The sequence below is a fragment of the Peromyscus maniculatus genome, chromosome X (assembly GCF_049852395.1).
Source record: "Peromyscus maniculatus bairdii isolate BWxNUB_F1_BW_parent chromosome X, HU_Pman_BW_mat_3.1, whole genome shotgun sequence".
Lineage (NCBI taxonomy): Eukaryota > Metazoa > Chordata > Mammalia > Rodentia > Cricetidae > Peromyscus > Peromyscus maniculatus.
The window spans coordinates 41649925-41663982 of NC_134875.1; the positions used below are offsets into that span (position 1 = coordinate 41649925).

A 14058-nucleotide genomic window follows, 5' to 3' on the forward strand; every position below is an offset into this window, starting at 1 on the left:
TCACTGTGACCATGTATACAAGAGAGGTCATAGTCTATATCAACTATACCCCAGGACAGGCACCATGCTCAGGAATTCGGCTCCAACACAAAATGGAATGAAAAAAAATTTTTCTCTGTTCTGGAGGTAAAGAATATACAGTTGGCTGAGTAGTAGAGGAAGGTTTGGGAGGAATTGGGGAAAGGGAAAACATGAATGAAACATTTTAAAAGGCAAACTTAAGACAAATAGAATTTTTCCCGTAAAAGGCTGGATTCTACCACCTGTAGCAGGTGCCTTGGGATCCTGATGTCCCCACCTCACAAGGGCTGGGACTGCATTTGTGCACAAACATCATTAGCAACAATAATGGTTTTGGGATCAATTGTTGAATGACCATATAGTGGAGAGTTTCCAGGGTACTGGGGCCAGACATTTGAAATATGTTTGTTTCTAGCTAGCTTCCTCCTTCCACAAGGTCTAAAGATGAAGTTCTTGGGGGTCTGTAGGAGTAGAACTTTGCAGTCCGGCAAGGGGTGAGCCAGTGGTTAGTTCCCTGTTCTTGTATAAGGTGTAGGTAACCCTGTTTACCTGTTCATTGATTGCATTGCTTGAGGAGATGGACAGTGTTCCAAGAGAAGGGAGGGTAGTATAAGATGGGGGTGCATGGGAAACATCAGTGTTTGCTACTCTCTGGACACTCTTTCATCCTAGAGTCACCAATGGACTGAGGATATCCAGAGAAGGCTCACTAATCACCAAGAGGAGGGAGTCTCAACCTGTGGGTCACAGCCAATTTAAGGTTTGCATATCAGATATTTACATTATGATTGATAACGGTACCAACCCAGCAGCTATGAAGTAGTAACAAAGTAATTGTCGGTGTGCAGGGAGTGGGACAGGGGAACACCACAACATGAGGCACTGTAGAACAGGTCACAGCATTAGGAACATGTAGGACTGAGCAAGAGTTTGCAGGGTAAAGAGGAGGAGTGGCTGGTCCTGGGTGCCTGCTTTTCACTTGGTCAGGAAGCAATCAAGGCCTGCCTTAGTTAGGGCTTCTATTGATGCAAAGAAACATCCACACCAAAGAGCAAATTGGGGAGAAAAGTGTTTAGTGGGTGTATGCTTCCAGATCAGCTTTAGCTGAAGTCATTTTAGGAACTCCAACAGGGCAGGGTTTGACTCATAGGCAATGCAGCGGTGCTGTTTACTGGCTTGTATCCCCTGGCATGCTCAGCCAGCTTTCTAATAGAACTCAGGACTTCCATCCCAGGAATAGCACCACCACCAGGGGATGGACCCTCCCCCATTGACCACCAATTGAGAAGATGTTTTACATCTGGGGCTCATGGAGGCGTTTCCTCCACCGAGGCACCATCTTCTCTGATGACTCTTGTCCAGTTGACACAAAATCAGTTAGTGCAAGCCCTTAGTTTATAACTCCAGACATTGGAATCATAGACCTCTGGGGTTACTATTTGATAAAGGTGGGTAAGGGCTGCCTTTTGTTCCCACTCTTTCTGCTGTATTGAGAGTTTCCACTTGTCACTTTTGATTTGGTCAACCCGTGCTGTTCTTAATAGCAGGGAACTTGTCTGTATGAAAGCCAAGAAGGTCCTCTTGTACAGTTGCAGGGCTGAGCCTTTATGCACCTGGCTATCCCAAGCTTATCTCAGAGCCTTTTCAAACAGACAGAAGGAGCTGGTGCTGTTCAAACTCCCTCCTGGTCCGAAGTGATACCACTGCAGATGGATTTTCATCACCTCCCATTGCCACTGCACATTCAGTATGTCACGAGTCCCCAACTCACCCCCATAAATGGGGACCTGTCATTGAGGCAGAGAGAAACCCTGACAATTTAACCCGGGATCATTTAGGCTCATTATTAGGGCAAGGGTGGGTTACAGGTCCTTTCAGCTACTTCCAGAAATCCATTTCTCTAAGAACACAAAGAATCCATTACTGTAAGACCTCAAAAGCTGTCAGGTAAGTAATATAAAGCCATTTTTCTCCTCACCTTTTTGGCAAGTATGCGACAATGTTTTCAGTCCCAGGGCATCTGTATGCTTCTAGTTAAGGTCCATGCTAGAGAAGCTTTTTCCCAGAAGGCAGCTGTTTGTCTCAAACTGAATAGATCCCACAGAACGGCTGCCCGAGCAAGGGGGATCTGGGTTCCTCCAGGTTCCTCCCTACTAATAGTGAGCTCCTGGGTCAGCTAGCATCGTGAGTTTACCGGTGTTCATTGAGGTTTTGGAAAGCTTTTCAAGCGAAACAACTGCAAGTGTATACCATTCGCAGAGAATGGCGGTTCAGAGAGAGGTAGGTATGGCGACTCTCTTCTTGGATTCTGGCAGGGAGGGTCCCACACTGTCTGTTGCCTGAGACTGAGCCCACGAGGTTGTTTTTGCACAGAGCACGCTGAATGAATATGTTGAGCAGCGAATCTGTGCATTGCCCTGACTCGTGGAAAGTTTATTCAAAATTAGGATTTAAAACGAAATATTTCTAAGTTGATTTGATGTGTGCCTACTGAAGAAAAATTGTTTGCAAGTGCTAGCCTGGCCTCTTTGCATTCCGTTTTCTTCATGATTTAATCGGGAATCAGCACCAGTGATAAAGGCTCAGAGAACAAGGGAGACACATGTCCAAGCACTTTGCAATAGTTTCACCAGAATAACCTACTTATTGCCCTAACCTATCTGAAAACCAACAGGGTTCGCTTGTGCAGCCTGCACGGACCAGCTCTTGGGTGCCTGAATATCCCAATCTTAAATCCAGTGCCCTGGAAAGCAGGCAGATAAAGTAACATCTTCCATGTCCCTACTCCCTCCCGTCGCGTCAGTCCCCGTGGTTTAATACAGGAAATGATTTAAAAGGCCCTGTTTTTCCTTCTCTGCCTGGTAAATTTCTCGTGCTAGTTTTTCCTTTCCTTTTTTTGTCAGACACGGATCAGTACTTTGGATTCCAGGGCATTTCCATGTTCTTTGGCTAGCTGTGTTTGCACTTTAGCGGTGCGGGGTAATTCTTTGCCGCGAACGGGAGCGATCCCTCAATATGTCTGCCTCAGCGGCAAGTGAGCTCTGGTTCCGCTTTGGGTTCCATAAGATCCTGGCGAACCAGGGTGGTCTGCCTGGGTCAGACAGCGAGCATCTTGCATTTGGGGCTGTTCGCTGAGCTTTATATGAGAAAGTGATCGGAATTCCTGCACTCTCCCACTATCTCTTCCCGGAGATTCAGCCCATACAGTGCTTGTGCATAGTGCCTGCTCAATATGCTGATAAAATGCCCTGGATCCCGGACCTTTGAGGAAGGATTAAGACAGTAGATGAAATAATTTTCAGTTGACTGGATAGAGCCCGCTGAAGGTAAAATCTGCAGTGGTGAAGGCTGTTAGCCTGTGCCTTCTCAGTTCCCCTTCATCTGTGTATCCTACTCGGAATTTGCCCCACAGAGGCATAGTGTCCAAGGGAGAAACATCTCCAAGGACTTGGTAGACCGCCTAGTAAACCTGCTTACTGTCCAGAAACTTATGCTTCTGTGGGCAGTAGCTTATTCTCAAATTATTAATTCTCTTACTGGTTTTTCACCAAGGGGGCAAAAAAAAAAAAAAGCAAAAAAAAACCCTAAATGATTTTGTCTCTCAAAAATATGATTTGTAATTTAAAAGGCAATGGATGAAAATTGTCTTCCACACAAAATTATTTTTTGAAATATGTTTGTTTCTAGCTAGCTTCCTCCTTCCACAAGGTCTAAAGAGGAAGGTCTTGGGGGTCTGCAGGAGTGGAACTTTGCAGTCCTGCCACGGGTTAGTTCCCTATTCTTAGATAAGGTATAGGTGATCTTGTTCATATCAAAGAACATCAAGAGATACAGTAATGATTTTGCCTCTTGAAAAAAATGATTTGGAATTTAAAATTTGTCTCTCAAAAATATGATTTGTAATTTAAAAGGCAATGTATGAAAATTGTCTTCCACACAAAATTATTTTTTGAAATATGTTTGTTTCTAGCTAGCTTCCTCCTTCCACGAGGTCTAAAGAGGAAGGTCTTGGGGGTCTGCAGGAGTGGAACTTTGCAGTCCTGCCACGGGTTAGTTCCCTATTCTTAGATAAGGTATAGGTGATCTTGTTCATATCAAAGAACATCAAGAGATACAGTAATGATTTTGCCTCTTGAACAAAATGATTTGGAATTTAAAAGGCAATGGAGGATAGTTGTCTCCCCCCAAAAAAAATCTAAATCCTGGAATAAAAAAAATCTTTTAAAATATTTTATTAAATTATGCTGGTGGATTTGTCCTGGAGCTGTTTCTTTTTAAAGTGTTTTATTTATTTATTTTCTGTTCTCCCAGTTCAACACAACACACAAACCCTCACAACCACAATCAATTCCCTTGTAGCCATTTCTCCCCACCAAATAATCTCGCAGAGGGCACAAGCCAAGCATCCCCTGGTGCAATTCAATGTGGGCACTGTGCATCTGAGGGGAGAGGTTACATCCCACAAGTAGAGATTTCCATTGCCCAAGACTGCCCCACTTCAGAATCCATTTCCCTTGCAGGCCCCTGACCTTCTGACCAATTGGCTATGAACTGGCGGTCCACCATTTCCTCCTTGGGTTCTGTTAACTTGTACAAGTGACTCACAGACATCAGGAAAACACACATACTGGCTTGTTAAAAGGATATTATGTGCTCTCTTTGGCAGCACATATACTAAAATTGGAATGATACAGAGAAAATTAGCATGGCCCCTGTGCAAGGATGACATGCAAATTCATGAAGCATTCCATATATATATATATATATATATATATATATATATATATATATATATATATATATATATTGAAAAAGGATGTTACAGCAACCGGGAGAGGCAGGCGAATCTCTGTGAGTTTGAGGCCAGCGTAGTATACAAATTGAGTTCCAGGATAGCCAGGGCTACACAAAGAAACCCTGTCATGAAAACCAAACCAAACAAAACAAAACAAAAAAACAAAAAGTAATAAAAGGATATTACAGCAGGGTAGTAGTGGTGCATGCCTTTTTTTTTTCATTTTACATACCAACCACAATTACCCCTCCCTCCCCTCCTCCTGCTACCCCAGACCTACCCCCTGCCTCACCCTAGGCCCACTCCTCAGAGGGGGTAAGGCCTCCCATGGGGAGTTAACAAAGTGTGGCATACCAAGTTGAGGCAGGACCAAGTCCCTCCAGCTGCATCAAGGCTGACCAAGGTATCCCTCCATAGGGAATGGGCTCCAAAAAGCTAGCTTATGCACTAGGGATAAATCCTTGTCCCGCTGCAGTGGTACACAAGCTGGCTAAGCCACACATCTGCCACCCACATTCAGAGGGCCTAGTTCAGTCCCATGCAGATTCACCACCTGTCAGTCTAGAGTCCATAAAGTCCAACTAGCTCAGGTCAGCTGTCTCTGTGGGTTCCCGTATTAGGATCTTGACCTCCCCCTTGATCATATGATCCCTCCTCCCTCTCTTTGTGTGGACTCCATGACCTCGGCCCAGTCCTTAACTGTGGATCTCTACATTTGCTTCCATCAGTTATTGTATAAAGGCTCTATAATGACAACTAGGTTAGTCACCAATCTGATTACAGGGGAAAACCAGTTCAGGCACCTTCTCCACAATTGCAAGTAGTCTTAGCTGGGGTCATCCTTGTGGATTGCTGAGAATTTCCCTAGAACCAGGTTTCTCCCTAACCCCATAATGGCTCCCTCTATCATGATATCTCATTCATTGCTCTGCCTCTCTGTCCCTCTCCCAACTTGATCATCCCATTCCCTCATGTTCTCATCCACCCCCTCACCGCTCCACCCACCCTCAATGTTCATGGTTTACCCAGGAGATCTTATCTATTGGCTCCTGGAAAGTTTTGAAATGATTAGGACCAAAAAGGAAATATTTTTAAATTGATTGGATCTGTGCCTACTGAAGATAAGGTTGGCAGTGGTGGAAGCTATTGTAAGTGTTAGATAGTCCATTCTCCCTCATCTTTTGTGCCTCCAGTAGGAATTAGGCCCAGAGAGGCTCAGTGTCCAAGGGAGGCACATCTCCAACCACTTTGAGATTGTTCCACTTGAAAATCTGCTTACTACCCAGATACTTCTGATTCTGTGGCTAGTATTATGATCCTAAAATTAATAATTTATTCATTGGTTTTTCACCAAGGAAAAATGAACCAGTCAACAAAGAACAATAATAAATATTTTTACTTCTTTAAAAACTACTTTTAATTTAAAAGGTGATTGGAAAGAGGTGTCTTGCCATAAAAAATATTTCAAGAGCTAGCCATAGAATTCTTTTACAAAAGACTTTATAAAAACATTTCCATGTGTTTATTCTGTGTCTTTTTTATTTCCTTTCCTTTCCTTCCTCTTTGTATCCCTAGCACATGTCTTTCACTTTTATTTAGTCATAGACTGTGGTGAAATTTGTCTTACATTTTTTTGTATGTGTATGTTTGTAAGGGTTCTATAGCCATGGCACAAGTGTAAAAGACAGGACAACTTATTGGAGTTTGTTTTATCCTTCTAACATGTGAGTCTGGGGTATCAAACTCAGGTCATTAGACATAGCAGCAAATGTCTTTTCCTGCTCAGCCATCCCAAGGGACCTTCTGGTCCTGGGATTTTTAGTTCTGAGCAAGACACATGTGATGAAGACCATCACAGAGGAGGTGGTAGATGGCAAAGTTGTCTCATCTCAAGTCAGCAACATTTTCAAAGTGAGAATACAACAAAGCAGTTTCCAGATCAGCCGGAGCATCTGTCAAAGGACACGATTGAGAGGAGAGCCCGTCAAGAGCTGCACCAATCTCACCCAGGAAAAATCTGCTATTGAATTGAGCTTGCCAGTGATTGCCTTCATCCTCTTATTTTCTTATTAGAACATAATTTGAAAAGTAGAGAATTTGGCTCTGACTATTTCTTTGCTTCATTAAATGTACAAGGTAACAAAGTCATTCCTGGATTTATTTTCCCTATGAAATTTAACATTTTCCCCAGGACTGGAGTCATGATTGACAGCTCATTGTGTTACTAATATTAATTATTTGATGACTTCCTTATTAAGTGTACATTTCAGCCACTTGCATGTGGATTTTAACATCACATAAGACCAGAATTGCACCATAGCTGAAAGTAGACCGCAGTGTGCCTAACACTGTAGCTGACAATCTAGCTCCTCAGATAAGAGTAAAATTATTAGAATGATCAACTTATAATTAATCAGTGCCTACTTCTGTAACTAGAGTTTTCCTGCCTTGCCCATAGTCAGGACAAATCTTTGTCACCCGCCAGTCCCACAGCCGCTCAGACCCAACCAAGTAAACACAGAGACTTATATTGATTACAAACTGTATGGCCATGGCAGGCTTCTTGCTAACAGTTCTTATAACTTAAATTAATCCATTTCCATAAATCTATACCTTGCCACGTGGCTCGTGGCTTACCAGCATCTTCACATGCTGCTTGTCATGATAGCGGCTGCCAGTGACTCCTTCCACCTTCCTGTTCTTTCTTTTCTCCTCTCTGTTAGTCCTGCCTATACTTCCTGCCTAGCCACTGGCCAATCAGTGTTTTATTTGTGACCAATCAGAGTAATTTGACATACAGACCATCCCACAGCACTTCCCCTTTTCTTTATTTTTTTTTTTAAAGAGGAAGGTTTTAACTTTTACACATCTCCAAAGCCAGCTTGGTATATTTGGGAATTTGGGCATAACTTCTCTTACTACTTCCTGCTGGAGGGGGGCGCTGTTACATCTACATACTTCTTTGTGTCATTCATGAAACAAGTGTTTCATAAGTTTGGAAAAAGAAAGACAAGCTACACCTCCTGCTTCAACCAGTTCATAGCTGGGAATGGTGGTTCACATCTATAACCTCAGCACTTGGGAGGCTGAAACAGAATTGTCATAGGTTTGAGGTGAACCTGGGTTACATAGTGAGTTCCAGACTGGCCAATGCTTACAGAGTGAAATCCTGTCTTGTCAACAATTCAAAGTTTCCATTGTCAGTAAGGAAGAAAACTAAACACGAATATAGCAGGCACTAAAGGGACTTCATGGTAAGGAACTTCAGCTAGGCATGGTGGCACACCTATAATTCCAGCACTTGGGAAGCAGAGGAAGAGGATCAGGAACCTAATGTCAACCTCAGCTACACAGCAAGTTTGAGGCTAGCCTGAACTACATGAGACCCTATATCAAAAAAAAGGAGGGGGAGGACTAGTGAAGAATTTGATTACACAGTATTTGCCAAATACACCACAGAAATGAGACATGGCATGTTTAAAGATAGTAAGAGATAACCAAACTAAAGACCATATGGAAAGAAGGTTATAAATGTCATATACATTCAATTTCTTTATACTTTGAAAGTCCCAAAGAGAAGAAATATTTTGAAACTTGTTTCTTTGCCAGTTATAGCCAGAACTCTAACCAAAACATGTCTGTTGGCCAAGCTGGTGTTTCTTTTCCCCACTCTCCATGTTGGAGACCTTTTACCCCATGAATGGTCCATATTCCTTTGTTTACACAGTCTCTCCAAAGGCTCCAAACTCTTAGTGATGAAAACCAGAAAGTTCTGTTTGGAGGTTGTTCAGGCCCTGGGAAGAACCAGGCTTAATATCTTGCCAGGCTGGTCAATGGTACTTCACTCAAACAATTTTATATTGACCACATCACAAGTTGGAGAACCAACTCCATAAGCCAGTCCTTGGGGAAAGAAACAACCCACAAAACATGAAACAGAGAGAGAAATTTTCAATTATAGAACAATGAACCTGGGATGGAGCCACAGCTCAGTTGGTAAAGTGAGTTGACTATAGTCCCTAGAACTCACATTTTAAAAAGCCAGATATGGCGTTTGCACTTACAATTCCAGAGCTAGGGAGACAGAGACAGGCAGATGGATACTTAGTGCTCCCTGACCAGCCAGTCTAAACCAATCAAAGATCTCCAGGCCAATAAAGAGACCCTGTATCCACACATACATAAACAGGAAAACACATGCACACATGCTCACACACATGTGCATGTACACATACACACATACAAGCTCACACACACACATGCTCTCACGCACATACAAATGCTCACACACAAACCTGACTATAATTCATAAAACTTCAAATAGAAAACCACGAAGAATTGCATAATATCAAAGTTAAATCATCAAAACAACCAAAAATGCAGGATTTCATCATCTAAGCATATTGAATAAAACATTAAAATGAACATCATGGAGCTAGAGAGATGGCTCAGAGGTTAAGAGCATGTAGTATTCTTATAGAGAACCTGAGTTCATTTTCCAGCACCTGCATTGGGTGACTCACAACCACCTCTAATTCCAACTTCAAGGAGTTTGATGCCTTTGCCTTCCAGTGGCACCTTATACTCATATGCACACACCCACACCCATTTGCACATGATTAAAATGTAATAAAATTTTTTTAAATGAATGCCAGTGAATTCCAACTTTGGAGTCCTTCCTACTCTTGCGAGTTCTTCCTCACTTTTATTTAAAAATCTGTTTTCTGTTCTGAAAAATACAAACAACTTGTAATTGTTCAGTCACCCACTCCAGAACAAAGTGAGATGACTTAAGCATAAGATTATAGCTTAGAAAGAAAGTGCAGTATAGAAGACAAATGCATTTCTTGTCACCTTGTTATAGTAAGGAGAGTTCTACTCAAAGATTAAGAATGACTGAAGTAGAAAACATGACCCAGAGAATGAAGATGATGAAGCCTAGATGTTTCCAGAAGTGGAAGTATGTTCTCTGCAGCCATGATTCAGCCACCCCAAGTCCGCCATTGACCAGAGGTCTTCCTAGAGCTGGTTTTCTGGCTAATGTTCTATGTAAATGCCCAAGTCAGAATGTTTCTGCTGGGCAATGAGAGGGCCTTGACTCATCCCAGGGAGCCACTGTCCATGGTTTTGTTGCTGAGGGTTTGGATCTCTCCTGTATGGTCTCTGTGCATTGAGGGCACCATGTCCCAGTAGTGAAGTGTCTCAGTCCAGTGGAAATGAAGAACCTGCAGATCACATCCACTGGCTCAGTCTATGATAGCTATCTCTAGCCAGAAGGGGCCTAGGTAGTAAGTTGCCCCTTGGAGTCTGGTAGCAACTGGTTGGCTTTTCTTTTCCTCAGCAGAGGGTAGAGGGAATGGACCTAAAACATGGCTATCTTGGCACTCTTAGTACAATACTGATATCAAATACAATTGCTTTGCAGATTCTACCAACACTTCTCTGTACTTTTGTAGGGAGGACTCTCCTGCCTGGGAGGGATTCTGGTCCAAGCAAAACACAGAAGGGGTTCTTTCAGGCTTGTGAAAGACCTGTGAAGACCCTAAGTAGAGATTACTGTGGCAGTCTTGGACAATATAAGTTCCTAGGTTGTAACAGGAATCTTAAATAGTCTTATTAATAAAAACAAACCTGGAGCCAGGTATTGGGGTGAATGCTGAAAGATTAGAGAAACAGAACCAGCCACAGCTAACCTCACCTCACCAATTCCTCAGCAAAACTCGTTTCTTCAAACTAGAAGACTCTGTGTCCTCATCCAAATGGATCTCAGATGAACTGCTGCTCAAAAGCCTAAACGCTTAACAAGGCTCTAGTAGCTGGTCTCATGCCTTACATACCTTTCTGCTTCCTGCTCTCACTTCCTGGGATTAAAGGCATGTGTCACCATGCCTGCCTGTTTCCAGTGTAGCTTTGAACTCACAGAGATCCAGATGAATCTCTGCCTCCAGAATGCTAGGATTAAAGGTGTGTGTGTGCCACCATTTTCTGGCCTCTATGTCTGTCTAGTGGCTGTTCTGTTCTCTGACCCCAGATAAGTTTATTAAGGTGCACAATATATTGGGGAACACAATATCACCACACTAGGTAGTACCAAGTTGTAGTGTGGTTAGTGATTGCAATAAAGGGGGCATAGAACATTAATTATCAGGTGGTTGTTATATCTGTATCTACCCCATACCTCAGAACCTCTCAGGCATTCAGCAAGAATGGCCCCCTCTCTCCACTTTCCTTTGGCTCTCAAGATCTCAACCTTTGCCTATTCATGGATTTGGTAATCATGAAGGCACAAAGAGAACTTGCATCATTATTACTGGTTTGGGGTTTGGAAATCCCTCTTCTCACTCCCAATTCCCTTTCACATCTTTGTGCCCAGCCATTATTTTCTTCAATATCTCCTTCATATGATGGCTAGATGTCCATGGTACACAGCCCTTCCTTGCAGACTCTAATTTTCCTGGTAATTTACTTCTGGAGAGTCTCTATGATAGGCTGTGCCCTTTCTCACCTTTCTACCTGTGTTCCCTGCTCCCTGGCCAGCTTCCACAGAGGATTGTGGGAGAGAATTCTATCCCTCCACGCCTTTCCTGATTTATCTTTTTGTTTAATATTTGATTTTCTTATATTTGCCTGTTTTGTTACCATATGAGTATTCAAAATTGTTTCCTAATCCACTTTATTTCACATCTTTTTGATGTTCTGAAGTGTTGCTAAGTAGTTTATATGGACAGAACCTTTGAATGAAGCATCCTTCTTCACTTCCACCCATAGTATTTGATCATTAATCTTAAGCTTGATGGTCTTAGTTTGCTCCTTTTGTCTGAGTCAATTCTTCAGGATACCTGAGACCACAGATCATAGACGTATCCCAAGTATGAGCATTCATTTATTTTCCAGGAAGAACTATATCACAACTGAGTGACTTTGAAATAGGGCACTATTAGGCTGTTCTCCATCACATGTACATGTACAAAATGGACCTTGATTCTCCAACTCCTAAGAACTGTGGTCTGCCCGTCTTATGAATTTTGAATGTGCATTCTCTGCAACCTGTATCCCATGAGAGATGATATCCATAACGATGTGTCTTATGACTGGGGATTCAGACTTTGTTTGCTTTGACAGTAAAGCTGAGAAAAATTTGAATAGTAATGTACCCCATTACTCCTCCTTGCCTTTGTCTGCTTCAGGACATTTATTTCCTCTCCATGAAAGCCTGTCCTTGACCAGGCAACAACCCTTGCTGAGTCTGGGTCCTCCAGAAGGGATGTTAAATCTTGGGCCGCCTGTGGCCCTAAGCTCCAAAGACAGTTCTGCCACTGGCCAACCTTAACACTACATCAAGAACAAGTATCATGGAGCCAAATGCCCCGTGATAGTTCCATTTCCTTTGCCAAAGAAACAGCTATCACTCCTGTCCATCCCTGTACTAGCTACTTCCCCATCCTCGAATGCCTAAATAGAAGAAGTATCTCCACAGCTTCCATACTCACTCTAGAAGATCTCAGTGAAGGAGGTGAGCTAGTAAATTCCCTGAGTTCCTAAATCCCACCATACCTGGCCTCACAGGACTTCGCCACCCAATATACAGGAACAAGGGGCTGTGCTTTATATCAAACAATAAGAATTCAAACAAGATTAAGTCAAAGGCTGGAGAGATGTCTCAGCAGGTATGATTGATTGCTGCTTTTCTAGAGCCCTGAAGTTTGCCTCACAGCATCCACAAAGGGCAAGTAGCTTAAAACTACATGCAGCTCCAGCTCCAGGAGATATGACAACTTCTGGCCACTGCAGGTAACTGCATATACACATTTAAATCTTTTTAAAGAAGCAGCCATGTATTGTTTTTGCCAAAAGTTGTGGTTTTGTTCAATTTTTTTTTTTAGGAAACAAGGAAGGAAATGATAAAGATAAAAAGTTTTCATCTAAGCCGGGCGGTGGTGGCGCACGCCTTTAATCCCAGCACTAGGGAGGCAGAGGCAGGCGGATGTCTGTGAGTTCAAGGCCAGCCTGGGCTACCAGGTGAGTTCCAGGAAAGGCGCAAAGCTACACAGAGAAAACCCTGTCTCGGAAAAACCAAAAAAAAAAAAAAAAAGTTTTCATCTAATTAGACAACACTTCTAGGCTTTTGAAATACTAAATATGAAAATTACTTTTAATATACATTAAATGTGTAGGTGTTTTAATTCATTTTCCCCCTTTTATTGAAAGTAGATTTTTTTTATCACTGCCTGGGGGACTAGCCTCCAACAGCACAGAGTTCAAAGGGAATCCACAGAGTTGGTGCGTACTAGACTTTTTTATCTGAGAGGCTTAAGGGGAAAAGATACCCACACATTCTCTTGATGGTTTCCTTCTTTATTCTTCTGTGTTCTTAATTCTGTGTTCTATATTGTCTTTTCTTATCTCTGTCCAGAAATGTCCCTTCTGTCTCTCTTGATGTTTTCCTTCTCCTTCTACCTCTCTTGATGTTCTCCTCCTAATTCTCTCATCTTTCATGTGTTCCTTCTAACCCACTTTAACTCTATCTTTATTCTTTCCCTTACAGCTTCTATACCCCAGAAAAAATTTTCAGGAAATATAAAAATTACAGGCAGTGGGGATCTTCCCACACCTGTTTACACCACACCAGATACCAGAGAGAGATGGAAGCAGCAAACATGTGAAGGCACAGCAGAAGCAAAAGACATTCTGGGGGCTGGGGTCTCGGGGCCTTACCTGTCTGAGATTCACCTGCCTCCTGGTGGGCTGACATCCTGAACTTCAATTGTCACCTGCTGCTCCTCTGACATGGCCACCATCAATTTTTCTTCTCACATAATATATCTTGATTACAGTTTTCCCTCTGTTCTTTCCATCCCCTCCCCACCTCACCTCCTGTTTAGATTTACCCCCTTTTTTCTCTCATTAGAAAACAAATAGGTGACTGTGGTTGTGACCCTTGCCTTTAATCACAGCACTCCAGAGGCAGAGGCAGGAAGATCTGTGTAAGTGAAGCCAAACTGGTCTACAGAGCAAGTTCCAAGACAGCCAGGGCTATAGAGAGAAACCCTGTCTCAAAAACAAAACAAAAGCCAAACAGGCTTCCAAGGAATGACTGTAAAATAAGATAAAATAAAAACTAACACATTAGAATCAGACAAAACAAAAAGAAGAAAAAGAGCCCAAGAAAAGGCACAAGAAACAGAAACCCACTTGTTCACACACTCAAGAACCCCATAAACACCCTAAAGTGAAAACTATAT

General features: G+C 42.5%; 1 long non-coding RNA gene and 1 other non-coding gene across 2 annotated transcripts in view; both read left to right on the forward strand.

Moving 5' to 3' along the window:
• The first annotated feature begins 557 nt into the window (after positions 1–557).
• Positions 558–14058, forward strand: part of LOC143271024 (uncharacterized) — a 34260-nt gene continuing 20759 nt past the window's right edge. Inside the window, exon 1 of the long non-coding RNA XR_013048286.1 lies at positions 558–1968. This is a non-coding gene — a long non-coding RNA (uncharacterized LOC143271024). The remainder of the gene's footprint in view (positions 1969–14058) is intronic.
• LOC121825887 (U6 spliceosomal RNA) lies at positions 4672–4778 on the forward strand. Its single transcript, XR_006068262.1, has one exon. It is a non-coding gene; the product is annotated as a U6 spliceosomal RNA (small nuclear RNA).